Raw genomic sequence first — 26,120 nt, 5'->3', positions numbered from 1 at the left:
CCACCACAGATAAGATTCCTTGTCCTCACCTACCATTCTACCAGCCTCTACATCCAGCACATAATTCTCCTTATCTTCCGCCTTCTCCCACAGTATCCCACCAGCAAACACATCTTTCCCTCCTGCCCACTGTCCCTATGCAACTCCCATCTCTATTCGTCCCTCCCTACTGATCGGTATTTATCCTTGCAAGCAGAACAAGTGCTACACATGACCCTATGCCTCCTCCCTCACCACCAAACAGTCCTTTCATGTGAGGCAACACATCACCTGTGAGTCTGTTGGGATCATCTACTGTATCCGGTGCTCCCAGTGTGGCCTCCTGTATATCGGTGAAACCTGACATAGACTGGGAGAGCACTTTGGCGAGCACCTCTGCTCTGTCCGCCAGAAAAAGCATGATCTCACAGTGACCATTGTCTAGCAGGCAGGTTTAATAGAGCTATTCAGGAGGGTTTAAACTAATTTGGCAGGGGGATGGGAACCGGAGTTATAGGGCTGAGGAAGGGGAAAACAGAAATAAATCAAAGATAGCGTGCAACAGAGATGATAGAAAGAACAGGCAGAAGATGAGGCCATTGGCATGAGTTACAGGGCCATAGAGGCATGGTGCAGTTAAAACAGAAAGCAACAAATACTGGACTGAGAGTGTTGTATTTGAAGGCACAAAGCATAAGGAATAAAATGAATGAGCTTGATATTCAGCTACAGATTGGCAAGTATGATGTTGTGACCATCTCTGAAACTTGGCTAAAGGATGGCTGCCATTGGGAGCTGAACATCCAAGGATATATGGTGTATCGGAAAGGTAGGTTAGTCGGCGGGGAGGGGGGGGGTGTGTGTGGCCCTGCGTATAAAAAATAATATTAAATCATTAGAAAGGGATAACATAGGATCAGAAGGTGTAGAGTCTCTATGGGTTGAGTTAAGAAATGACAAGGGTAAAAGGACCCTAATGGCAATTGTATACAGGCTTCCAAACAGCAGCCGGGATGTGGATTACAAATTACAGCAGGAGATAGAAAAGGTGTGTCAGAAGGGCAATGTTATGATAATTGTTAGGGATTTTAACATGAAAGTGGATTGAGAAAACCAGGCCAGTACGGGACCTCAAAAGAAAGAATTTATAGAATGTCTGAGGGATGGCTTTATAGAACAGCTAGGGGATTGGCTGTGCTGGATTGGGTGCTGTGCAATGATCTGGAGGTGATAAGAGAGTTTAAAGTTAAGGAGCCCTTAGGGAACAGTGATCACAATATGATTGAGCTCACTTTGAAATTTGAGAAGGAGAAACCAAATTCCAATGTGTCGGTATTTCAGTGGAATAAAAGAAATGACAATGGCATGAGAGGGGAACTGGCTAAGGTTGATTGGAAAGGGACACTAGCAGGACGGACAGCAGAGCAGAAATGGCTGGAGTTTCTGCAAAAAATGAGAGAAGTGCAAGGCAGATACATTCCAAATAAGAAGAAATTTTTGAATGGAAGAAAACACTACTGTAGTTGACAAGTGAAGTCAGAGCCAAAGTAAAAGCAAAAGAGAGGGCATACAAGGAAGCCAAAGCTAGTGGGAAGATAGAGGATGGGGAAGCTTTTAAGAACTTGCAGAAGGAAACTAAGAGGGTCATTAGGAAGGAAAAGATGAATTATGAAAGGAAGCTGGCAACTAATATCGAAGAAGATACAAAAAGCTTTTTTGAGTATACAAAGGGTAAAAGGGAGTTGAGGGTAGATCTAGGACCAATAGAAAATGATGCTGGAGATATTGTAATGAGAGATGCGGAGATGGCAGAGGAACAGAGTGCGTATTTTGCATCAGTCTTCACAGTGAAAGACATCTGCAGTATACTGGATACTCAAGAGTGTCAGGGAAGTGAAGTATGTACAGTGATAATTATGACTGAGAAGGTGCTCAGGAAGTTTAATGGTCTGAGGGTGGATAAGTCTCCTGGACCTGATGGAATGCACCCTCGGGTTCTGAAGGAAGTAGCTTGAGCGATTGCGGAAGCATTAACGATGATCTTTCAAGAATCGATAAATTCTGGCATTGTACCGGATGACTGGAAAATTGCAAATGTTATTCTGCTATTTAAGAAGGGTGGGAGGCAGCAGAAAGGAAACTATAGACTTGTTGGCCTGACATCAATGGTTGGGAAGTTGTTGGAATCGATTGTTAGGGATGAGATTACGGAGAACCTGGAGGCACATGACAAGATAGGCCAAAGCCAGTATGGTTTCCTGAAAGGAAAATTCTGCCCAACTAACCTACTGCAACTTTTTCAGGAAATTACAAGCAGGGGTAGACAAAGGAGATGCAGTAGAAGTGGTGTACTTGGATTTTCAGAAGACCTTTGACAAGATGCTGCACATGAAGCTGCTTAGCAAGATAAGAATTACAGGGGAGTTACTAGCATGGGTGGAGCATTGGCTGATCGGCAGAAAGCAGAGTGAGAATAAAGGGATCCTATTCTGGCTAGCTGCCGGTTACCCGTGGAGTTCCACAGGGGTCAGAGTTGGGACCATTGCTTTTTACGATGCATGTCAATGATTTGGACTATGGGATTAATGGATTTGTGGTTAAATTTGCTGATGATACAAAGATAGATGGAGGAGCAGGTAGTGTTGAGGAAACAGCGAGACTTAGATAGTTTAGGGGAATGGCCAAAGAAGTGGCAAATGATATATAATATTGGAAAGTGTATGGTCATGCATTTTGGTGGAAGAAATAAATGGGCAGACTATTATTTAGATGTGGAAAAAATTCAAAATGCAGAGATGCAAAGGGATTTGGGAGTCCTTGTGCAGTATACCCTAAAAGGTTAACCTCCAAGTTGAGTCAGTGGTGAAGAAGGCAAATGCAATGTTGGCATACTGAAAGTCTTAAGGTGGAAAAGTCACCTGGACTAGATAGATGACATCTTAGAGTCCTGAGATACGTTGCTGAAGAGATAACAAATGCATTGGTCATAATCTTTCAAGAATGCCTTGATTCTGGCATGGGCCCAGAGGACTGGAAAATTGCAAATATCACTCCACTCTTTAAGAAGGGAGGAAGGCAAAAGAAAGGAAATTATACGCCACTTAGCCTAACCTCAGTGGCTGGGAAAGTGTTGGAGTCCATTACTAAGGATGAAGTTTTGGGGTACTTGGAGACTAATGGTAAAATAAGTCAACGTCAGCATGGTTTCTGTTAAGGGAAATCTTGCCTGACAAATCTGTTAGAGTTCTTCCAGGAAGTAACAAGCAGCATGGACAAAGCAGAGGCAGTGGAAGTTATTTACTTGGATTTTCAGAAGGCATTTGATAAGGTGCCTCTCATGAGGCTGCTTAACAAGATAAAATCTCAGGGCATTACAGGAAAGATGTTGGCATGGATAGCGGAATGGCTGACAGGCAGGAGGGAGCCAGTGGGAATAAAAGGGACCTTTTCTGGTTGGCTGCCAGTGACTACTGGTGTTCCTCAGGGGTCAGTACTGGGACCGCTACTTTTCACATATTGTTTGTCAATGATTTAGATAATGGAATTGACAGCTTTGTGGCAGTTTCCAGGTGATACGAAGATAGGTGGAGGGGTAGGTAGTGCTGCAAAGTGTTATGGACATACCTCAGCACATCACAGGAACCAGACTCCCCTTCGTGGACTAAGTCTTACTTCTCACTGCCTCAGTAAAGCAGCTAGTATAATCAAACACCCCACACATCTGGGACATTTTCTCTTCTCCCCTCTCAAATTTGACAAGATACAAACGCCTGAAAGCATGCACCACCACGCTCAAGTGCAGCTTCTGTCCTACCGATATCAAACTCTTTAATTGATCTCTGATGAGATGGACTCTTGGCCTCACAATCTACCTCATTATGATCTTGCATGTTGCTATTTATCTGCAATGTATTTTTCTGATAGCTTTTACACTTTATTCAGCTTTGTTATTGTTTTACCTTGTTTTAGCTCAATGCACTGTGTAATGATTTGACATGTATGAACAGTATGCAAGGCAAGGTTTTCACTGTATCTTGGGACATGTGACAACAGACATCCCACCTCTCCTGGAAGTTCCGGGAGTCTCCCTGATATTGATGGCAGCTCCCTGACACCCGCAAGTTATATACAATATCCCGGAAATTGATTTTTTGAGAGGGAGAGCGAGAGCAGGAGCGGGAGTGAGCATCCTGATTGTTCTCTCTTTGTGCTAAGTAGACCTATCAGTTTTCTCTGTGTGCGGGCTTTACAGTCGATCTGTCTCTCCATCAGTTCAGTTTCATGTCCTGCACCGCCAGGGCAGAGTGTTTCAAAAAAATATATAAAACGCACTTCACCCAAGACTACACTAAAGTGTACCCCTGCCTAATAGGGGTCAAAAATAATGACATTGTTGCTCGCTGCACTGTTTGCAACAGTGACTTTTCTATTGCCCAGATGACTGTAAAAGGTATGTTGAGGTGAGTTTAACAGGTGTCATTTGTTCATTAGCATAGCTAATGTTATTTAAACTAGCTGGCTAGCTGCTAAGGAGCTAATGATGTCCTACGTGATGAGGCCAAACTCCTTGTAGACTTGCTTAAAGATGTAATAGAATAAACATGATAATATAATATAAGTACATATTTTAATGTCACATTTTCTGCATATACCCAACTTGGTTTACAGATTAGACAAAATCACTAAACAAAGTATTACATACACCCTTGGAGGTCGACCGGGGGGGGGAATATGGAGTTGCGGGGGGCAGGGATGCTACCTCCCTGAAATAGTGGTGCTACCTCCCTGAAATGACTTTTTGCAGGGTGGGATGTCTGTGACAATAATATACCAATATGAGTCCAGCACTGTCTCTTTAGCTCAGTTACATTATGTCTGTTAAGATTTGGACTATAAACTTCTTCAAAATGAAGCCAGACAAAAGCTGCCACAGGGTCTCCTTTTCTCTGTCTTAATGCTGACACAACAAACAATTACCTTTTTTTTTAGAAATCTACAGCACATTACAGCCCCTTCAGCCCACAATGTTGTGCCGACCATGTAACCTACTCTAGAGACTGCCTAGAATTTCCCTACCGCACAGCCCTCTATTTTTCTAAGCCCCATGTACCTATCTAAGAGTCTCTTAAAGACGCTACTGTATCTGCCTCTACCACCTTTGCTGGCAGTGCGTTCCACACACCCACCACTCTCTGTGTGGAAAAGTACTTACTGGTACCTCTGACATCCCCCTTGTACCTACTCCCAAGTAGATAATTAAAAGCTACCTTTAACTTGGCAAAACTTCCTAAAATGTATCACATGAATAACTGTCATTCAAAATTTAACTCAAATACAGATGGAGATCTTCAACCAGGCGACCAAAGCAAATATAAGGGCAAGAGCACAGAAGTTTAAGGTCAAAATTGGAGAGGAGTGTGAGGAAGACACCGTGGACAATGGTAGGGCAGAAAAAAGTTAAAGAATGCACAAGAAGTACAGAGTTGGTGATCCAGGTGGTTACAACTAGTAAAGGTGCAGGAGGTTGGAAGTTTGCAAGGCCATCAAGGGATTAACAGCAAGGACAAAACTGGGTGACAAAGTTGAACAGCTTGATGTTGCCAGCAACTTCACTGAGACCTTTATTGGCTTAATGCATTAATTCAGTTTTCTTTTCCCCTGACTTTGAGTACCACCACCATTCATCATTTCTTGAATTCTACCTCCCTACCCCCCACGCCCACCAGCTTACGCCCCCTACTGGTATTTTGCAGAAGAAGAACTAAACCCTTTCACACTGCTATTCAGTAGCAGCTAAGTGAAGTCAGACTGGCTTCTAAAAAATGCTCATACTTGATTATACCATCTGTCATATCTAATGTTTATTGCTTAACCAAAATGGACTAAAACAGGTGAAATGACTACATTACACAACTTGTTGTGGAAGCTTCCTGTGCAGAGTAGGTGGAGTGTTATCTATATTGCAATGGGGGGGGGGGGAAGGGTTACACTTCAAGAAATAACAGCATTGGTTATACAGTATTCCAAATACTGTGGGACCTTTTCTGAATTATTTTCAAAACCTTCAATTTGTTGTTTAAATTCAGATGTTGGCTATTATTATCTTTTATTATATGAGAAGGTATTTTACTTTTTATCTCCTTAATAAACAGCTTCGGTCTTGGTAGGGATTAGATTCTTTTTTTGGTAGGGATTAGATTCTTTTTTTTGTAATAAATTTGTATATTTCAATATAACTATTGATTAACTTACATGAATACGGGGTAATGAGATTGTTATTATGGATAGATATAATATAATTGGTGGTTTTTAAATCTTCTTTGACCTTTTATATATACTTCCTTGTATTCTGTATTCTTCTATGTAGAAACTAATAAAAATATTGGAAAGAAATACCGTGAGAACAAATTGAATTAAAAGGACAAGCTATTTTCTTCCCTTACTGTTCTGTTAAGTGCATCATACACTCATTCAATAATGTGTGCAGCGATGTTTATCTGGTTGTGTTCACCTCTGCACCTTTGGTCAGATAGAAGTCAATGAACGGAATGTGTGGGCAGCTGAAGTAGAATACAGTGGATTCTGGTTTATTGGGCCATTGGTTAATCTGGGCGACCGGTTATTTGTGACAACTCTTAAACAGCAAGAACTAATCGGGAAAATAGCCAGGATTCCCTTTGTTTATTTAGGGCACTATGCCACTTAATTGAGACAGGAGACTGTTGGTGAACAGTTTCTAACTAGTGAATCATTGTTTTTTGAATGCGGGCACATGCAACCGATGCTATTTAAAAACTGTTCACTCTAAGCATGGTGTAGTGCCTAAGGCTATGTCCACACCAGACCGGATAATTTTGAAAATGCCTGTTTCGATTAAAAACAATAGGCATCACACCAGGTTTTTCTGAAAATACCTCCATCCACATTAAAATGGGTATTTGGGTAAATCTCCTCCTACTGGGCATGCGGAGGACACATCTACAGAAAACAAGCGAAGAGGCCGATGTACAGCCTCTTCACCCGCTTAGACAAGTACGCCCGACTCCGACAGTTTGGACCAAGCAACAGGTGATGGCTGCAACATGTTTGGTGTTGAATCTTGCCGTGTGGACGTAGCCTTACCCCGACACCCCCTCGACACCTATTTCCAAGCACCTTACAACTATGCCCCATCAGGTTATCCATTTCAGCGTTTGTCCAGTTACAGACTAGAAAAACTTAAAAGGAAATTGCCAAACAACGGACACTGCTGGCTCTCGCGCAGGAGGACTTAAAACTAAAAAAACAAATACCGGAGTGTATGGAGGCAACCAACAGGGAGTTCACGGACAGTATGACCCGGCTGACGATGAACATTGAAAAACTGACTAACTCTGTTGCAGAGGGATTTGCAATGATGAGGAATATGATGGCTCCCCCCAGTACTCTTCACCGCCACAATACCAGCCTCACAGCCACTACAATAGCTACACATACAGACACACAGACCCCCGGGTGGCCCCACCAATATCTTCCCCACTCCCACAGAGGGGTCACCCTGGAACCATTTTCTACAGCCATTATCTCTTCACCGATGACAGGGACGACAGCTACAACTAAAGGCAGTAAGGCTTGTTACTGGGCAAAAGTGAAACTTGCTGTTACCTCATTTCTTTGCCTTTACTTTTGCCGTGTCTTTCTGTATTATTTTGCTGTATTTAACATGAGCAATAAAACGAGTTACTGGGCAAAAGTGATTTTATTTTTACCTGAGCAGGATCTCCCAGTGGCCACACATTTTAATTCCATGTCCCATTCCCATTCTGACATGTCTATCTACGGCCTCCTCTACTGTAAAGATGAAGCCACACTCAGGTTGGAGGAACAACACCCTATATTCCGTCTGGGTAGCCTCCAAACTGATGGCATGAACATCGACTTCTCTAATTTCCGCTAATGCCCCACCTCACCCACGTACCCCATCCGTTATTTATTATCATTATTAATTTTTTTCTCTCCTTTTTCTCCCTCTGTCCCTCTCACTATACTCCTTGCCCATCTTCTGGGCTTCCCCCCTCCCCCTTTCTTTCCCCCTAGGCGTCCCATCCCATGATCCTCTCATATCCCTTTTGCCAATCAACTTTCCAGCTCTTGGCTCCATCCCTTCCCCCTCCTGTCTTCTCCTATCATTTCGGATCTCCCCCTCCCCCTCTCAAATCTCTTACTATCTCTTCTTTCAGTTAGACCTGGCGAAGGGTCTCGGCCCGAAACGTCGACTGTACCTCTTCCTATAGATGCTGCCTGGCCTACTGCGTTCACCGTTATTTTTATGTGTGTTGCTTGAAATTCCAGCATCTGCGGATTTTCTTGTGTTCACAGTTTAATTGGTTGGTTCAACATGTTTGTGTTGATATGGAGGTTGTATCAAGGGAAGTATTAGTTTATTTTAAAAATTAAACAGTACATTTAATGTTGAAAATAGAGGAAGAACATTTGATGCAAGGTCTCAATCCAAAATGTTTGCTATCTCTTTGCCTCCACCGATGCTAACTGATCCACTGAGTTCCTCCAACAGTATCTCTGTTATTGTGCCAGATTACATCTACAGTCTCTTGTGTCTCCTCTTTCATTTTGCTATGCTCAGGTTTGAAAAATTGAGAGCCATTGATCCTTGCATGTTCAAATGATCATCGGTTGCAGTTGCTGAACACATGTACAGTGTATTCCAGTTAATTGGCACACATCTGGACCAGTACATTTTGGCCTGATGGAGCAGTGGCTCCAATTAGCCAAAGTTTCATAGAAACAGTCTAAAACATATAAAAAAGACAAATTGCGGTTTGCGTAACAAATTATGTATTTAAATGAAATACATAACAAATTAGAACACTAACCATTACAACTACATTACTATAAATCTAGTTCCTAATAGTTATCAAAGAATTCATCCAGTGAGTACTGCCGCGTTGTTTTGATTGACTGTGAATGAACAAAATCAGCATAGACACCTAGTGTAAACAATAGACTGCCTTCATACAATGCTTTCGACAATTGCATCCTTCAAATCTTCATTTTCATTGTAACATTCAAGATGATATCAAAGTTTTCAAATTTTTCATAGTTCCTCACTTGAAGTAGTGAAATAATTTCATTTTCATTACTGGCATCTCCCAACCCAAATGCTTGAAACGGCAGTGAGCAAAATGGTTCCAAATTCTCACCAATGATCAAGGACAAAAATCACTGTGTTTTGACCAAAAACAAATACAACTGATGCTATTTAAAAACTATTCACTCTAAGCATGGTGGAGTGTCTAATGGCCACGTGAATGGACCTGTTAGGCTACATCCACATTAGACCGGATAAATCCGTAACCGAAGCTTTTTCTCTTCATTTTGACCCTTGTCCACACTGAAATGGCATTTCCCTCCCCCAAAAACAGAGCTTTTCTAAAATGCTCTCCAGAGTGTTTAAATCTGAAAAAGCCGGTTGGGCGGTGTAGTGTGTACGGGGTAACCGGAGCTTTTTAAAAACGTGCCGGCATTTCATTGTTTTCTTGAACGCAACCTCCAACACCACAGCAACAATATCTGACAATAGATGTGTAACAGCCTAATGTAACATTGTATGGAAATACAAGATAACACTGATGCAGACATGTTTTATACATTTAACAAGGTGCTTTATTAATGTATTGCTGTGCAAACATTCAATAGATGCAATTGTCACTACTTCCAAAATGTCATTTTAAAGTAGTAGTTTATGTTTGGCATAGACGTGAAAATGTTAAGGCCAAAAAGGGAAACGTTGACTGTACCTCTTCCTATAGATGCTGCCTGGCCTGCTGTGTTCACCAGCATTTTTATGCGTGTCAGTTAAACTGTGGACATGATTATACTTACATCACCTAGAGAGACATACACGCTACAAAGACCAAAGGAGAGAGGCAGATGGTAAATCCAGTGCACAAGAAGATTTGTATTTACATAATGATTTGGGGCAGTTTGTGATCTCTAGATACTCTGATGTATTTTACAACCGATTTACAGCCTATTACTTTTGGAGTGCAATCAACAGTGATTGGGAATTTACACACAGCAAGCTCCCACAAGCAGCAATGAAGTGATGACTGGATATTCTGTTTTATTTTGGTTAGCTTGAGGGTAAATATTGACCCTTCAATACCAAGAACTCCGCTGTTCTTGTTTAAATAATTCCCTGGAATTTACAGAAAGACAAGCAAAACATGTTCATAAGGAAATGCTGTTTAACCCCTAGAGTCTGCTCTGTAATTACATATATATATCTCTAAGTAGCCGCTGTTTATCTATTCTAACAACATTTCCCAAGATTTGCTGTTTTACTTGCTTGCTAAACCTCCTAAGAAAGTCCTATGGTATGTTTCCACTTCCATTTTACTTTTTCCCAGCTTGGCAAAAGTCAGGAAGTGGGAATAGGTTTTTCAGTTGAGATGATTGATACAAAGACCCCTGCACTACATGGATATATTGTCTTGAGGGGATAAATCTTCTGATTATATTGATTTGTTTGACATATGTACTTTGAAACATTGAAATATACAGTGAAATATGTCAATTGAGTCAAATGAAATCAGCGAAGATTGCACTGAGGGCAGCCTGCAAATGTTGCCACAACTGTGGCACCAACATAGCATGCCCACAATTCACCAACTTTAACTCTACATCTTTGGAACGTGGGAGGAAATTGGAGCACCCGGAGGAAAGCCACTCAGTCACGAGGAGAAAGTATAAACTTACAGACGGCAGAGGAATCAAATCCCAATTACTGATCACTGATGTCATTACACTAACCACCATGGTACCATGCCACGCCCTATGTTAATGTGCCACTCACCCCAGAATTATGTAGTTTCAAATCCTGCTGATTCAATGTCTAATTCCTGAAAAACGAATGGCAAATCCTGCAGAAAGGGAAACAGTTAACATCAGAGACCTTTCATCAGAAAGCAAACTGAGACACCAATTCTGTTTCTTTTTACACAGGAGCTGCTGGTATTGCGGGAATGCTGGCTGGTTTAGGCATTTTCAGTATCTATTTTGGATTTCCAGCACCTCGATTTGTTGACTGGCAAAAATTGAAATATTTAATGAAAATAAATCAGCAATTAATTGTTGAGGTGAGACGACAGAGAATTAAATAGCACAGTGTAGCTCCATACCTTGAGTTTAAATTCCTTTTATTATCCAAACAGCTATCATATTATAGTACCCCCACCCTTCACTTGCCCCCCACCCCCCGTCTCACTGTCCCTAACATTCTCCATTTGAAGAGACAGAGATCTCCACTGTTTCACCTCCATCATCTCACTGTCCTTACATGATGCATTCACAGAGACTGACATCTCCACTGTCTCACCCCCACCATCTCCCTGTACCCAACATGATCCATTTACAGAGATGGACATCTCCACTGTCTCACCTCCACCATCTCACTGTCCCCAACATGATCCATTCACAGAGACTGACATCTCCACTGTCTCACCTCCACCATCTCCCTGTACCCAACATGATCCATTCACAGAGACTGACATCTCCACTGTCTCACCTCCACCATCTCCCTGTCCCCAACATGATCCATTCACAGAGACTGACATCTCCACTGTCTCACCTCCACCATCTCCCTGTCCCCAACATGATCCATTTACAGAGATGGACATCTCCACTGTATCACCTCCACCATCTCACTGTCCCCAACATGATCCATTCACAGAGACTGACACCTCCACTGTCTCACCTCCACCATCTCACTGTCCCCAACATGATCCGTTCACAGAGACTGACATCTCCACTGTCTCACCTCCACCATCTCCCTGTCCCCAACATGATCCATTCACAGAGACTGACACCTCCAGTATCTCAGTCAGTGCCTCTCCTCCACCATCTCCCTGTACCCAACATACTGCATTCGCAGAGACTGACATCTCCACTGTCTCAACCCCACCATCTCCCTGTACCCAACATGATCCATTTACAGAGATGGACATCTCCACTGTCTCACCCCCACCATCTCACTGTCCCCAACATGCTGCACTAACAGAGATGGACAGCTCCAATGTCTCCCTCCACCTCTCACACTCAGTGGCTGAGATGATCTACCAGCCAAGGTCAGGATTGCATCAGTCACTGAACCATGAGGCAGTAGCTCCAGTCACTGCGCCACACCCCTGGTGAAGTCTGACATCTTGACCTGTTCTGTGGACTGTGTTGACTGGAGCTATCCCACTCACAATCTTTCATTGTTCAACTGGGGGTTGAAAACTGGCCTCAGGTGGTTTTTGCTGCTTGCCTAAGAGGACAATACCCTCAACTGCGTAACACCCAACCAGTAAAGCATGACAGCGTCAGTCCACATTCATATCAAGGAACTTTGCAACCTTCTACTTCTAAGTTAGAGTGGCCCACCTATTATGCCAGGCATGTGATGCAGGCACCACTTCCAAGACTGAAATTTACAGCTTGCTCCTACATGGCCTGCTGGAGATGCTTGAACCACTGCACTCTGCCCAGCATTGCCTGAACAACTACCCACCATACAGCTTAGAGCACCACACAAAAGGATGTTGGCATGGCTTTGAAGTACATCAGCTTACATACAGGTTGTACTGTGTTTTTCCAGAAATCTAATAATGACCATGTTTTTCCAGAGTTTATTGGTTGTAATGTGATTTGTTACAGTCAAGTATTACTAAATGGTTGCTTTCATCTTTTATATTCATTTTATTTTCATTCTAATTATTTTCAGAGAGCTGAAAAGCACAGGCAGATTCACTTGTGACACTGATTCTGTCACAGAAAGTTTGACAGCATCTATCAAACAAGCAAGGGTTGCTATGGTTACAGCTCTGTTTCTAGCGTTCCTGAAAGCAAGCTGACAGCACAGTTGGATTCTGCATTTTCTCTCAAATGCTAACAATGCATTAGGAATGAAGCTTGCTGTCACTCCTACCGGACCTGTAGGAGATTGAGGAGATTTGGTAGAGGTATACAAAATTATGAGTTACTGATGAGGTAAATGGAAACAGACTTTTTCCACTGAGATTGGGTGAGACTACAATTAGATGTCGTAAATTGAGTGTAAAAAGGTTAAATGTTTAAGGGGAAGTTGTGGTGCAACTTCTTCACTCAGAGGGTGGTGAGAGTGTGGAATGAGTTTCCAATGGAACCAGTGGATGCAGGATTGATGCAACATCTTAGAGAAAGTTTGGATAAGTACATAGATAGGAAGGGTATGGAGGGCTACAGTCCTGGTGCCTATCAATGGGTTAATTAGCATAACTATTCTGCAGGAGTAGATGGGCCAAAGGGCTTGTATCGTGCTCTACGACTCCACCATAGGAGGACGTTCAGTGGTGTTGACTTTCCAATAGCACGTTAACCCATCTTGCTGCTCTGCTGGATATAATAATTCCACAAGCAGTATTTTTACGAAGAGGGGTGAACCTCTCCCTGGTATCCAGCCAATATAATCCTTCCACACAGCACCAAAATAATTGGAGATTTGGTTACTGTTTGTGGGAGCTTACTGTGATTACAATAAACTTGCTGATCATTCAGGAGACAAAAAGGGTAATAGAACATATAGAGTGGTAGTTGCACACAAGGTGCAGGACACAGGAAATTGTGTGACAGTCAGGAAGGGGAAAGAGTTTAAGGAGTCAATGCAGAGAACCCCTGTGGCCATCCTGCTCAACAACTGGTGTATCACTTTGGATACTGTTGGGGGAGGGAGGATGACCCAGTGGAGGAAAGTCACAGTGGTTGGCTCTCTGGCACTGCATCGAGCTCTGTGACTCAGATGGGAAGTGTGGAGAACAGGCACATAGTGGTGATAGGGGATTCATTAGTTAGGGCAATGGACAGGAGGATCTGTGGGCGAGAACGAGATTCATGGATGGCATGTTGCTTCCCGGGTGCCAGGGCCCAGGACATCTCGGATTGAGTCCTCAGCATTCTTAAGTTGGAGGGTGAACAGCTAGAGACTGTTGTCCATTGAGGTACCAATGACATGGGTAGGACGAGTGACGAGATTCTGCACTGGGAGTTCGTGGAGTTAGGTGCTAAGTTAAAGAGCGGGATCTCCAGGGTTGTGATCTCAGGATTCCTACCTGTGCCACGTGCTAGTGAGGCCAGAACTAGGAAGATAATACAGTGGCTAAGGAGTTGATGTAGAGGGGAATAATTAGGCTTTCTTCCAGGGAAGGTGGGATCTGTACAGAAGGGATGGTTTGCACCTGAACTGTTGGGGGATGAATATCCTAGCAGGAAGGTTTGTTAATGCTGCATGATGGTGTTTAAATTAGAGTTGCAGGAGATAGGAACCTGAGTGCCAGAACACTTGGAGAAGAGGTTCTGGAAGCAGATGTTGGTAAAACCTCACACAAAGTTAGGAATCAAAAGATTGAACATGGTGCAACTAGTGGACTGAACTGCGTATATTTCAATGGAAGAAGTGTCATAGGAAAGGCAGATGAAGATGAGGGAACTGGTTTACAAATAGAGGTGATATGTAGTGAGGAGAGGCTGTTGATACGACAAGGTAAAGGCATCCGTTAGTCTTACGAGACCATGGATCTGTGACTGGAAAGTCTTCACTCTCCAGGGTGCAGGCCTGGCCAAGGTTGTATGGAAGACTGGCAGTTGCCCATGCTGCAAGTCTCCCCTCTCCACGACACCGATGTCATCCAAGGGAAGGCCATTAGGACCCATACAGCTTGGCACCAATGTCGTCGCAGAGCACTGTGTGATTAAGTGCCTTGCTCAAGGACACAACACGCTGCTTCAGCTGGGGCTCGAACTCACGACCTTCAGATCGCTAGTCGAATGCCTTAACCACTTGGCCATGTGCCCACAAAATTGCAGCCAATAGGATGAGTTCCAAAGTAAAAGAAGGACAAAATCGAAAAGGATGAATACAGAATTGAAGGTGTTATATTTGAATATGTGCAGTATACGGAATGAGGTAGATGAACTTGTAGAACATTTGCAGATTGGCAGGTTGATGTTATAGGCATCACTGAGTCATGGCTGAAAGAAGATTATACCTAGTAGCTTAATGTCTAAGGATACACATGTATCGAAAGGACAGGCAGGAAGGCAGAAGGGACGGTGTTGCTCTGCAGATAAAAAATGAAAACAAATCATTAGAAAGAGGTGACATAGGGTCAGAAGGTGTTCAATCAGTGTGGATAGAGCTAAGGAACTGCAAGGGTAATAAGACTGATGGGAGTTGTATACAGACCCCAACAGTAGTAGGGATATGGCCTACAAATTACAATGGAAGATTGAAAATGCATGTCAAGAGTGCCAAGTTACAATAATCATGAGAGATTTCAATAGATCGGGAAAATCAAGTTGGAGCTGGATTCCAAGAGCGGAAATTTCTAAAATGTTTTTTAGAGCAGCTTGTGGTTGAGCTCACTAGGGGATCAGCTATTCTGGATTGGAAGTTGTGCAATGAACCAGAATTGATTAGAGACCTTAAGGTAAAAGAACCCCTAGGGGAAAGTGATCATAATATGATTGAATTTACTCTGAAATTTGAGAAGGAGAAGCTAAAGTCAGATGTATCAGTAACACAGTGGAGTAAAGGGAATTACAGGGGCATGGGAGAGGAGATGGCCAGAATTGATTAGAACATTGGCAGGGATGATGGCACAGCAACAATGTCTGGAATTTCTGGAAGCAATTCAGAAAGCACAGAGCATATACATCCCAAAGAGGGAGAAGTATTCTAAATGCAAGAGGACACAACCATGGCTAAGTCAAAGCCAACATAAAAGCTGAAGAGAGGGCATATAATAGAACAAAAATTAGTGGGAAGTTAGGGAATTGAGGAGTTTTTAACAACTAACAGAAGTCAACCAAAAAGTCACTAAGAAGGTAAATGGAATACAAAAGTAAGTTGGTCCATAATATTAAAGAGGATGCAAAAAATTTCTTATACATAAAATGAAAAGAGAGGCAAGAGTGGATATCAGACCACTTGAAACGATGCTGGAGAGGTAGTAACGGAGAACAAGGAAATAGTGGTCAAATTGAATAAGTATTTTGCATCAGTTTACACTGTGTAAGACACTAGCAATGATGAAGGTTCCAGGTATCAGGGGAATGAAGTGTATGAAGCTACCATTACTAGAAAGAATGTTCTTGGGAAACTAAAAGGTCTGAAAGTAGATAAGTCACCTGGACCTGATGGTCTGCACCCCAGGGTTCTGAAAGAGGTGGCTGAAGAGATTGTGCAGGCATTAGTAATGATCTTTCAAGATCACTAGATTCTGGAATGGTTCCAGAAGACAGGAAAATTCCAAATGTCAGTCCACTTTTCAAGAAGGGAGAGAGGCAGAAGAAAGGAAACTATAGGCCAGTTAGTCGGACCTCAGTAGTTGGAAAGGTGTTGGAGTCGATTATTAAAAATGAGGTCTCGAAATACTTGGAGTCACATGATAGAATAGGTCATAGTAAGTAAGGTTTCCTTAAGGTATAATCTTGCTTGAAGATGTGTTGGGATCCTTTGAAGAAATAATGAGCAGGAAAGGAGAATCGGTTGATGTTGTGTACTTGCATTTTCAGAGGGCCTTTGACAAGGTGCCACACATAAGGCTGCTTAACAAGCTATGAAACCATGGTATTACAGGAAAAATTTTAACATGGATAAAGCAGTAGATGATTGGCAGGTTCCAAAGAGTGGGAATAAAAGGAGCCATTTCTGGCTGTCTGCCAGTGACTGGTGGTGATCCATGAGGGGTCTGTATTGGAATCGATTATTTTTACATTATATGTCAACGGCATGGATGATGGAATTGATGGCTTTATTGAAAGGTTTGCATACAAGATGAAGATAGGTTAAGGGGAAGGTAGTTTTGGGAAAGTAGAGAGGCCACAGAAGGTCTTTGACCAATTAGGAGAATGGGTAAAGAAGTGACAGTCAGAATACAGTGTCAGGAGGTGAATGTTCATGCACTTTGGTAGAAGAAATAAAAGTGTTGACTGTTTTGTAAAAAGAGAGAAAATACAAAAAACTGAGCACAAAGAGATATGGGAGTCCTTCTGCAGGATTCCCTAAAGGTTAATTTGCAGGTTGAGTCTGTGGTGAGGAAGGCAAATGCAATATGAGCATTCATTTCAAGACGACTGGAATATAAAAGCAAGGACGTAACATTAGGGCTTTATAAAGCACTGGTGAGGCCTCACTCAGAGTATTGTGAGTAGGTTTGGGCCTCCAATCTTAGAAAAAAACTGTTGTAGCTGGACAGCGTTCAAAGGAATATTCACAAAAATGATTCCGGGATTGAATGGCTTGTCATATGCTTCATGGCTCTGGGCCTGTATTTTCTAAAATTCAGAAGAATGAGGGGTGACCTCATTGAAATCTATCGAATGGTGAAAGGCCTTGATAGAGTGGATGGGGAGAGGATGTTCCCTATGGTGGGAGAGTCTAAGACCAGAGGACACAGTCTTAGAATATAGGGACATCCATTTAAAAAGGAGATGAGAAGGAATTTCTTTAGCCAGAGAGTGGTGGACCTGTGAAATTCTTTGCTACAGACAGCTGTGGAGGTCGAGTCTTTATGCATATTTAAGGCAGAAGTTGATGGATTCTTAATTGCTCAGGGCAAGAAGAGATACGGGAAAAAGGCTGGAGATTGGGGCTGAGAAGAAAATTGGACTAGCCATGATGAAATAGCAGAGCAAATCCAATGGCCAAATGGCCTAATTCTGCTCCTATATCTCATGGTCTTATGATCTTGTGTTGATGAATCTGCAGCATGGTTTTCTTATAACAGATAGCAGCCAACCAGAATGCTTTGCTGCCTGAAGTTCTCTGGGGCATCCTAAGAGATCACAGATCATGCCATCAGCAGACAACACATCTCCTGGCTTCTCCACAGCTCTTGATTCAAGTATGAGAGGCATGTTCTCATCGGCACACACTCATCCACACAGGTTTTAATGAATTCAGTGACAACTGTGGCAGATTCATTTAGACTCAAAGATGAATCCCTGAATACTGCCCAGTCCACCAACTCAAAGCAGTCTTGTAAGCCCTCCTGCGCCTCCCTTGTCCATACTGTAGTCTTCAATCTCTGCCTATACTCAGCGATTAGATGTACAGCCAGGTGGTCAGACTTTCCAAAGTGTGGATTTGGGATGGCATGGTAAGTGTCCTTGACTGGTATAACTGTAGTCCAATATTTTGACTCCTTTGGTTCCACAAGTGAAACGCTGGTGATAATTATTGAGTGACTTTTTCATGCTGGTCTTGTCAAACTGCCCCAAACTGATGGGACAGGCAGCTGGTGCGTGTTTCATGCCTGTTGGTTATATCACTCAGTTTGTCTAGAGTCTGTTTGGCATGGGCCTGAGGAGGAATATACACTGCTACTAAGACAATTGTTGAAAACTTCTGCAGCAGATGAAATGGATCTGTTACTGTAGAAACACAGAAACATAGAAAAAAACACATAAAAAACTGTGATGTGTAATTCCATGAGGATCAAAGATAACTGCATGACTCACCATACTACCATCCTTATCCAGTGTTACATTGTTGAAACTCAGCTTCCCCCCAATTCTAATTGCTCTCAAGACAACTAAATTAACTTTCTCCTGCAATGCTCTAAAATGAGCATTCTTCAAGGAATAACAAATTCCCATGCATGAATGAGGCAGAAATCCTGTTCACCACACAACAGCAAAATTCCAAGAAAGAGATACAAAACAGCCTTGAACTGGCCATCAACTATTGCACAGCAGATAAACTCAAACCGAATTTGCTTAATGCTGGAAAAAAATTGTGACAAATTCTTTGAACAAGAATTGCAGTTTGATTTGTCATATAACAAAATCTGCTATTTTACCAATTAACCATATAACCATATAACAATTACAGTACGGAAACAGGCCATCTCAGCCATTCTAGTCCGTGCTGAACTCTTACTCTCACCTAGTCACACCGACCTGCATTCAGCCCATAACCCTCCATTCCTTTCCTGTCCATATAGCTATCCAATTTAACTTTCAACGACAACATCGAACCTGCCTCAACCACTTCTGCTGGAAGCTCGTTCTACATAGCCACCACTCTCTGAGTAAAGAAATTCCCCCTCATGTAACCCCTAAACTTTTGCCCTTTAACTCTCAACTCATGTCCTCTTGTTTGAATCTCCCCTACTCTCAATGGAAAAAGCCTATCCACGTCAACTCTATCTATCCCCCTCATAATTTTAAATAACTCTATCAAGTCCCCCCTCAACCTTCTACGCTCCAAAGAATAAAGACCCAACTTGTTCAACCTTTCTCTGTAACTTAGGTGATGAAACCCAGGTAACATTCTAGTAAATCTTCTCTGTACTCTCTCTATTTTGTTGACATCTTTCCTATAGTTCAGTGACCAGAACTGTACACAATACTCCAAATTTGGCCTTCCCAATGCCTTGTACAATTTCAACATTACATCCTAACTCCTATACTCAATGCTCTGATTTATAAAGGCCAGCATAACAAAAGCTTTCTTCACCACCCTGTCCACATGGGATTCCACCTTCAGGGAACTATGCACCATTATTCTTAGATCCCTCCGTTCTACTGCATTCTTCAATGCCATACCACTTACCATGTATGTCCTATTTTGATTAGTCCTACGAAACTGTAGCACCTCACATTTATCAGCATTAAACTCCATTTGCCATCTTTCAGCCCACTCTTCTAACTGGCCTAAATCTCTCGGCAAGCTTTGAAAACCTACTTCATTATCCACAACTCTACCTAACTTAGTATCATCTGCACAATTACTAATTGAATTTACCACCCCATCATCCAGATCATTAATGTATATGACAAACAACATTGGACCCAGTACAGATCCCTGAGGCACACCACTAGTCACCAGCTACCAATGACAAACAGTTATCCACCACTACTCTCTGGCGTCTCTCATCCAGCCGCTGCTGAATCCATTTTAATATTTCAATATTAATACCTAACGATTGAACCTTCCTAACTAACCTTCCGTGTGGAACCTTGTCAAAGGACTTACTGAAGTCCATATAGACAACATCCACCACTTTACCCTCGTCAACTTTCCTAAAAACATTTTCAAAAACTTCAATAAGATTTGTCAAACATGACCTTCTACGCACAAATCCATGTTGACTATCCCTAATCAGACCCTGTCTATCCAGATAATTATATATACCATCTCTAAGAATACCTTCCATCAACTTACCCACCACTGACGTCAAACTCATGGGCCGATAATTGCTAGGTTTACTCTTAGAACCCTTTTTAAACAATGGAACAACATGAGCAATATGCCAATCCTCCAGCACCATCCCCATTTCTAATGACATTTGAAATATCTCTGTCAGAGCCCCTGCTATTTCTACACTAACTTCCCTCAAGGTCCTAGGGAATATCCTGTCAGGACCCAGAGACGTATCCACTTTTATATTCCTTAAAAGCACCAGTACTTCCTCTTCTTTAATCATCATAGTTTCCATAACTTCCCTACCTGTTTCCCTTACCTTACACAATTCAATATCCTTCTCCTTAGTGAATACTGAAGAAAAGAAATTGTTCAAAATCTCCCCCATCTCTTTTGGTTCCACACATAGCTGTCCACTCTGATTCTCTAAGGGACCAATTTTATCCCTCACTATCCTTTTGCTATTAATATAACTGTAGAAACCTTTTGGATTTATTTTCACCTTACTTGCCAAAGCAACCTCATATCATCTTTTAGCTTTTCTAATTTCTTTCTTAAGATTCTTTACATTCTTTATATTCCTCGAGCACCTAATTTACTCCATGCTGCCTATATTTATTGTAGATATCTCTCTTTTTCCAAACTAAGTTTCCAATATCCCTTGAAAACCATGGCTCTCTCAAACTTTTAACCTTTCCTTTCAACCTAACAGGAACATGAAGATTCTGTACCCTCAAAATTTCACCTTTAAATGACCTCCATTTCTCTATTACATCCTTCCCATAAAACGAATTGTCCCAATCTACTCCTTCTAAATCCTTTTGCATCTCCTCAAAGTTAGCCTTTCTCCAATCAAAAATCTCAACCCTGGGTCCAGACTTATCCTTCTCCATAATTATATTGAAACTAATGGCATTGGGATCACTGGACCCGAAGTGCTCCCGAACACAAACCTCTGTCACCTGACCTATCTCATTCCCTAACAGGAGATCCAACACTGCCCCTTCTCTAGTTGGTACCTCTATGTGTTGCTGCAAAAAACTATCCTGCACACATTTTACAAACTCCAAACCTTCGAGCCTTTTTACAGTATGAGCTTCCCAGTCTATGTGTGGAAAATTTAAATCTCCCACAACCACAACCTTGTGCTTACTACAGATATCTGCTATCTCCTTACAAATTTGCTTCTCTAATTCTTGCTCCCCATTAGGTGGTCTATAATACACCCCTATAAGTGTTACTACACCTTTCCCATTCCTCAATTCCACCCAAATAGCCTCCCTAGACGAGCCCTCTAATCTATCCTGCCAGAGCACCGCTGTAATATTTTCTCTGACAAGCAATGCAACACCTCCCCCTCTTGTCCCTTCCATTCTATCACACCTGAAGCATTAAATCCAGGAATATTTAGTTGCCAATCACACCCCTTCTGTAACCATGTTTCACTAATAGCTACCACATCATACTTCCAGGTATCAATCCATGCTTAAAGCTCATCCACCATTCTTATAATGCTCCCAGCATTAAAATAAATGCATTTAAGAAATTTTCCACCTCTTGCTCTCTGTTTATCACTAACGGTGCAAACAACTTTAATATTTTCTTTTTCTTCCTTCTCCCCTACATTTGTTCCTACACTCTGACTCCCCTCCCCCCCCCCTTTTTTGTGTTTAAATCCACTAGAGCTTCTCTAGCAAACCTACCCACAAGAATATTTGTCCCCCTCCAGTTCAGATGTAAACCGTCCCACCAGTACAGGTACAATTGAATGACCCAAGAAGTATATTGGCAAACAATAAGATATATGGATGGTCTGTTCTGGGACACTCCACCTTGACAGCAGGTAACTTGTGCAGAGACTGTCAGTACGTGTATAGAAAATACTAAGCAAACTGGTCACTTTTGATCACCTCCTGTCACCTAGTCAAAATAGTTTAGATTCCTATTGAAATAACGATTGTGTGCTGATTTGACACCATGCAACATCAGTGATTAATAACTCACATATACATTGAGATACAGTGAAAGGCTTTTGTTTGCATGCCACAGTGGCACGGTAGAGTAATTGTTAGCATGATGCTTTGTCGCGCCAGCGATAGGGGTTTCCATCCCACCACAGTCTGTAAGGAGTGTGTACGTTCTCCCCATGACCATGTGAGTTTCCTCTCACATTTGGGTTAGTAGGTTGGTGCCAGAAGCGTGGTGACACTTGCTGGCTGCCTTAGCACATTTATGATGCAAATGACACATTTTACTGTATGGTTTGGTGTACATGTGACAAATAAAGCTAATCTTTAATCAGGCAGATCATTGAATAAGTTAATACATAAAAACAGTACAAAAAGGAAAAGGAGAATGCAGAATTTTATGATGACAGGGAAAGGGCCATGCAGTTGCATAAATGAAGTACAAGGACTATGACAAGGTAGACTGAGAGATCAAGAGTTCATCTTTAACATACAGGGGAGGAGGTCTGTTCAAGACTATGATAACAGTGGGATAGAAGCTGGTAGATGAGCATGTTATTATCCAGTGAAGTCAGTGCATCACCAAACACCAGCCATGGTCATGATTACCCTTCAAAATCTGGTCATTAATTAGACCAAAACACTGGCAGTGATACACATTTCATTTCCAATACCTGGCCCAGCCACCCATGGATAAGGTGGCACAATACTACCTAGTGTCAAGTCCAAAGCAGGTGAAGGACAGTTCCAGAGTAACCTTACTCCTCCAGTAAATGCCAGGTTTGATCATTCATTGCCAAATTGACAATAAATGTACAATTGTCATCTGTTTCTTCAGTTGAACATCCCATAATTGGTTTATTATTTATAAGTTAGGAAAATACAACTCAAGAATTAGAATGATCAACAATAAAATGGACAAGCAGTATCCCTGCCCCACCTTCCCTCGCAAACGACTCTCAGAGAACTCAGAGTTCTACAATGAGATACCAAAGAAAACTTACAGTCCACCAACGTTTCCCAATCCCACTCAATAAATTATCAAAACAATCAAAAATGGATTGGCATTCTCACATTCAATGTATTAGGAACAGCTGCTCCCCCCTTCACTATCAGATGCTGTACAGTCCATAAATTCTTGAGCATGACCTCATTATTCCTCTTTCGCTATTTATTTCTTGTAGGATAATTTTTTGTTTGTCGCACGCTGTACTGCTTCTACCAAACAATGAACTTCACAGCATATGTCAGTGAAATGAAAACCTTGAGCAACACACACGAAATGCTGGAGGACCTCCGCAAAGTCAAGCTGAAACATCAGCTGTTTATTTCTCTCCACAGATGCTGCCTGACCTGCTGAGCTCTTCCAGCATTTTGTGTGTGTTACTTCGTGATTCCGATTCTGAGCTGTGACAGTAGCTCACTGATAATCCATATGATCTGGCATTTGGATTGCTCACTGGAACGTGAGCCAGGGACCAAGGCTACAAGCAAGATGTACAGCCAAAAGCACAGGTCAAGAATTCAACCACCGTTGCAGTTTGGATCTGGAACAGGAAGGGTCAGGAATATTGGCAGCCTTGTGACCACAGCTGGGCTCTGTTGTACTGGGACTCCCTGAATGCCAGAGGCTTTGCTAGGGAACAGAATTGGTTAGGTGGATCCAGGAAGAGTCTTTTTTAAAGAGTATATAGATAATCCAACGAGGGAAGAAGTTATACTAGACCTCTGGGAAATTAGCCTGGTCAGGTGATCAAAATATCAAGGACCAAGCATTTGGGAAACAATAGTCATAACTCCGTAAGCATTCAGATATTTATGGATAAGGATTTTGTTAACTTCCGGTTAAGATGGCACTACTGAATGCATGTGACAGCTCTCTGGCAGTTTAAAAAAGGTTGAAAAATCAGACTAAAAACATCACTAAAAATACCTTTTCTGAGGTAAATTGTGTTAAATTATTATTGCAAACAGTGAAAGGGTGAGTGATGGTGAGGCGAGTTCAGGGGATGAGCCGAGATGGTCTTATGATCCTATGGAGATGGTGTGTTGCAGATGGAGTTCCAGTGTCCATGGATAAAGGAGGGATATGCTGCACTTTGGGAGGTCATATGTAAGAGTAAAGTACTTGGTAAATGGTTGGATATATCAGGAGGAAAAAATGTTGACAATTCCTTCCCCCACCATAGACACTGCTCAACTTGCTGAGTTCCTCCAGCAGTTGTTTGTTTCACTTCTTACTTAGACCATAAGATAAGACGATAACATATAAGAGCAGAAGTGGGCCATTCGGCCGATCGAGTCTGCTCTGCCATTCAATCATGGGCTGATCCAATTCTTCCAGTCATCCCCACTCTCCCACCTTCTCCCCATACCCTTTGATGCCCTGGCTAATCAGGAACCTATCTATCTCTGCCTTAAATGCACCCAATGACTTGGCCTCCACAGATGCTCATGGCAACAAATTCCACAGATTTACCACCCTCTGACTAAAGAAATTTCTCCACATCTCTGTTCTAAATGGACATCCTTCAATCCTGAATTTGTGTCCTCTTGTCCTAGACTCCCCTACCATGGGAAGTAACTTTGCCATATCTAATCTGTTCAGGCCTTTTAACATTCAGAATGTTTCTATGAGATTCCCCCCTCATTCTCCTGAACTAGAGAGAATACAGCCCAAGAGCTGCCAGATGTTCCTCATATGGTAGCCCTTTGATTGCTGAAATCATTTTTGTGAATCTTCTCTGAAACCTCTCCAGTGTCAGTATATTCTTTCTAAAATAAGGAGCCCAAAACTGCACACAATACTCCAAGTGTGGTCTCACAAGTGCCTTATAGAGCCTCAACATCACATCCCTGCTCCTATATTCTATACCTCTAGAAATGAATGGCAACATTGCATTTACCTTCTTCACCACCAACTCAACCTGGAGGTTAACCTTTAGGGTACCCTGCACAAGGACTCCCAAGTCCCTTTGCATTTTGAATTGTCTCCCCATCTAAATAATAGTCTGCCCGTTTATTTCTTCCACCAAAGTGCATGACCATACACTTTCCAGCATTGTGTATCATTTGCCACTTCTTTGCCCATTCCTCTAAACTATCTAAGTCTTATTACAGCTGTCCTGGTGAGGCTACTGCCATAGTGCTGCTATGTATAGAGTCTAAGGATTTAGACCCACAGAACAGTGAACAAATTGGAATTAAGAGATTAATTAATGGCTCCGTCTGTCTAAGTAGGCAATGGATGTGCCCGGTTCCGGGGCGCAGACCTGGGCGATGAATATGGAGATCCTGAGCTGCCCAGACATCAAGGTCCCCCTCTAGGCCTCGCGGATGTGGTCCAAAGGAATGCGAAGCAGTATCTCCTGAAGATACCCACAAGGCAGTGGGATCCATAACCCTGGTTAGGGGCCCATACCGGGTACTGTCAGCTGGAGCCAGCTGAGCCCGGGACTCATGTAAGGCAGGGTCGTCATGCCCTGTAGTAGTGACATATGGAGCCACTACCCACTACCTTTGGAATATATTTTCAAATAAGGATAGTTTACAACTTGAAAGGCAGCTTGCAGAAGATAGTGTTTCCACATTCCTGTTGCCTTCCCTAGAAATCACTTCAATGGATTTGCCATCCACACGTACAGGCAGGAGCATGCTCTTATTTCATATTCTCAGTCTTATCTTTGCCTTGTTAACCATTTAAAAGCTTAGTGATGAAAACAGGAAGGGGAAAATGTAGACAAAAGGATTCTAGCTGCTAACTTACTACAGGTGCGAAACTCCTAGCACAGCAGTTCCATTAAGCGAATTTCGGAAAATAAACAGATAACAAGATATGCACTTTCTCGGGTCTTTAAAGACACATTTACTCCTCAGGTTTTTAATTAATTGCACTAAGACTGAATTTCAGCAGAGATTAGGACCCTGGTGTTGACTTTTCAATTTGTACA

General features: G+C 42.2%; 1 protein-coding gene across 4 annotated transcripts in view; it reads right to left on the bottom strand.

The window, feature by feature from the left end:
• The window catches only part of hivep3b (HIVEP zinc finger 3b), a 699,020-nt gene that overhangs the window by 462,473 nt on the left and 210,427 nt on the right, over positions 1–26,120 (bottom strand). The window contains exon 3 of one of the 4 annotated variants that reach the window (XM_072247286.1): positions 10,835–10,901. The exons of the other annotated variants lie outside the window; for them this stretch is intronic. The gene's annotated coding sequence lies outside the window, so the exon portion shown is untranslated. The remainder of the gene's footprint in view (positions 1–10,834; positions 10,902–26,120) is intronic. 4 annotated transcript variants of the gene reach the window in all.

This window comes from Mobula birostris, chromosome 30, assembly GCF_030028105.1.
Source record: "Mobula birostris isolate sMobBir1 chromosome 30, sMobBir1.hap1, whole genome shotgun sequence".
In the NCBI taxonomy this organism is placed as follows: domain Eukaryota; kingdom Metazoa; phylum Chordata; class Chondrichthyes; order Myliobatiformes; family Myliobatidae; genus Mobula; species Mobula birostris.
Note: the sequence above shows the minus strand (reverse complement) of the source record. Positions and strands in the feature narration are given on the sequence as shown.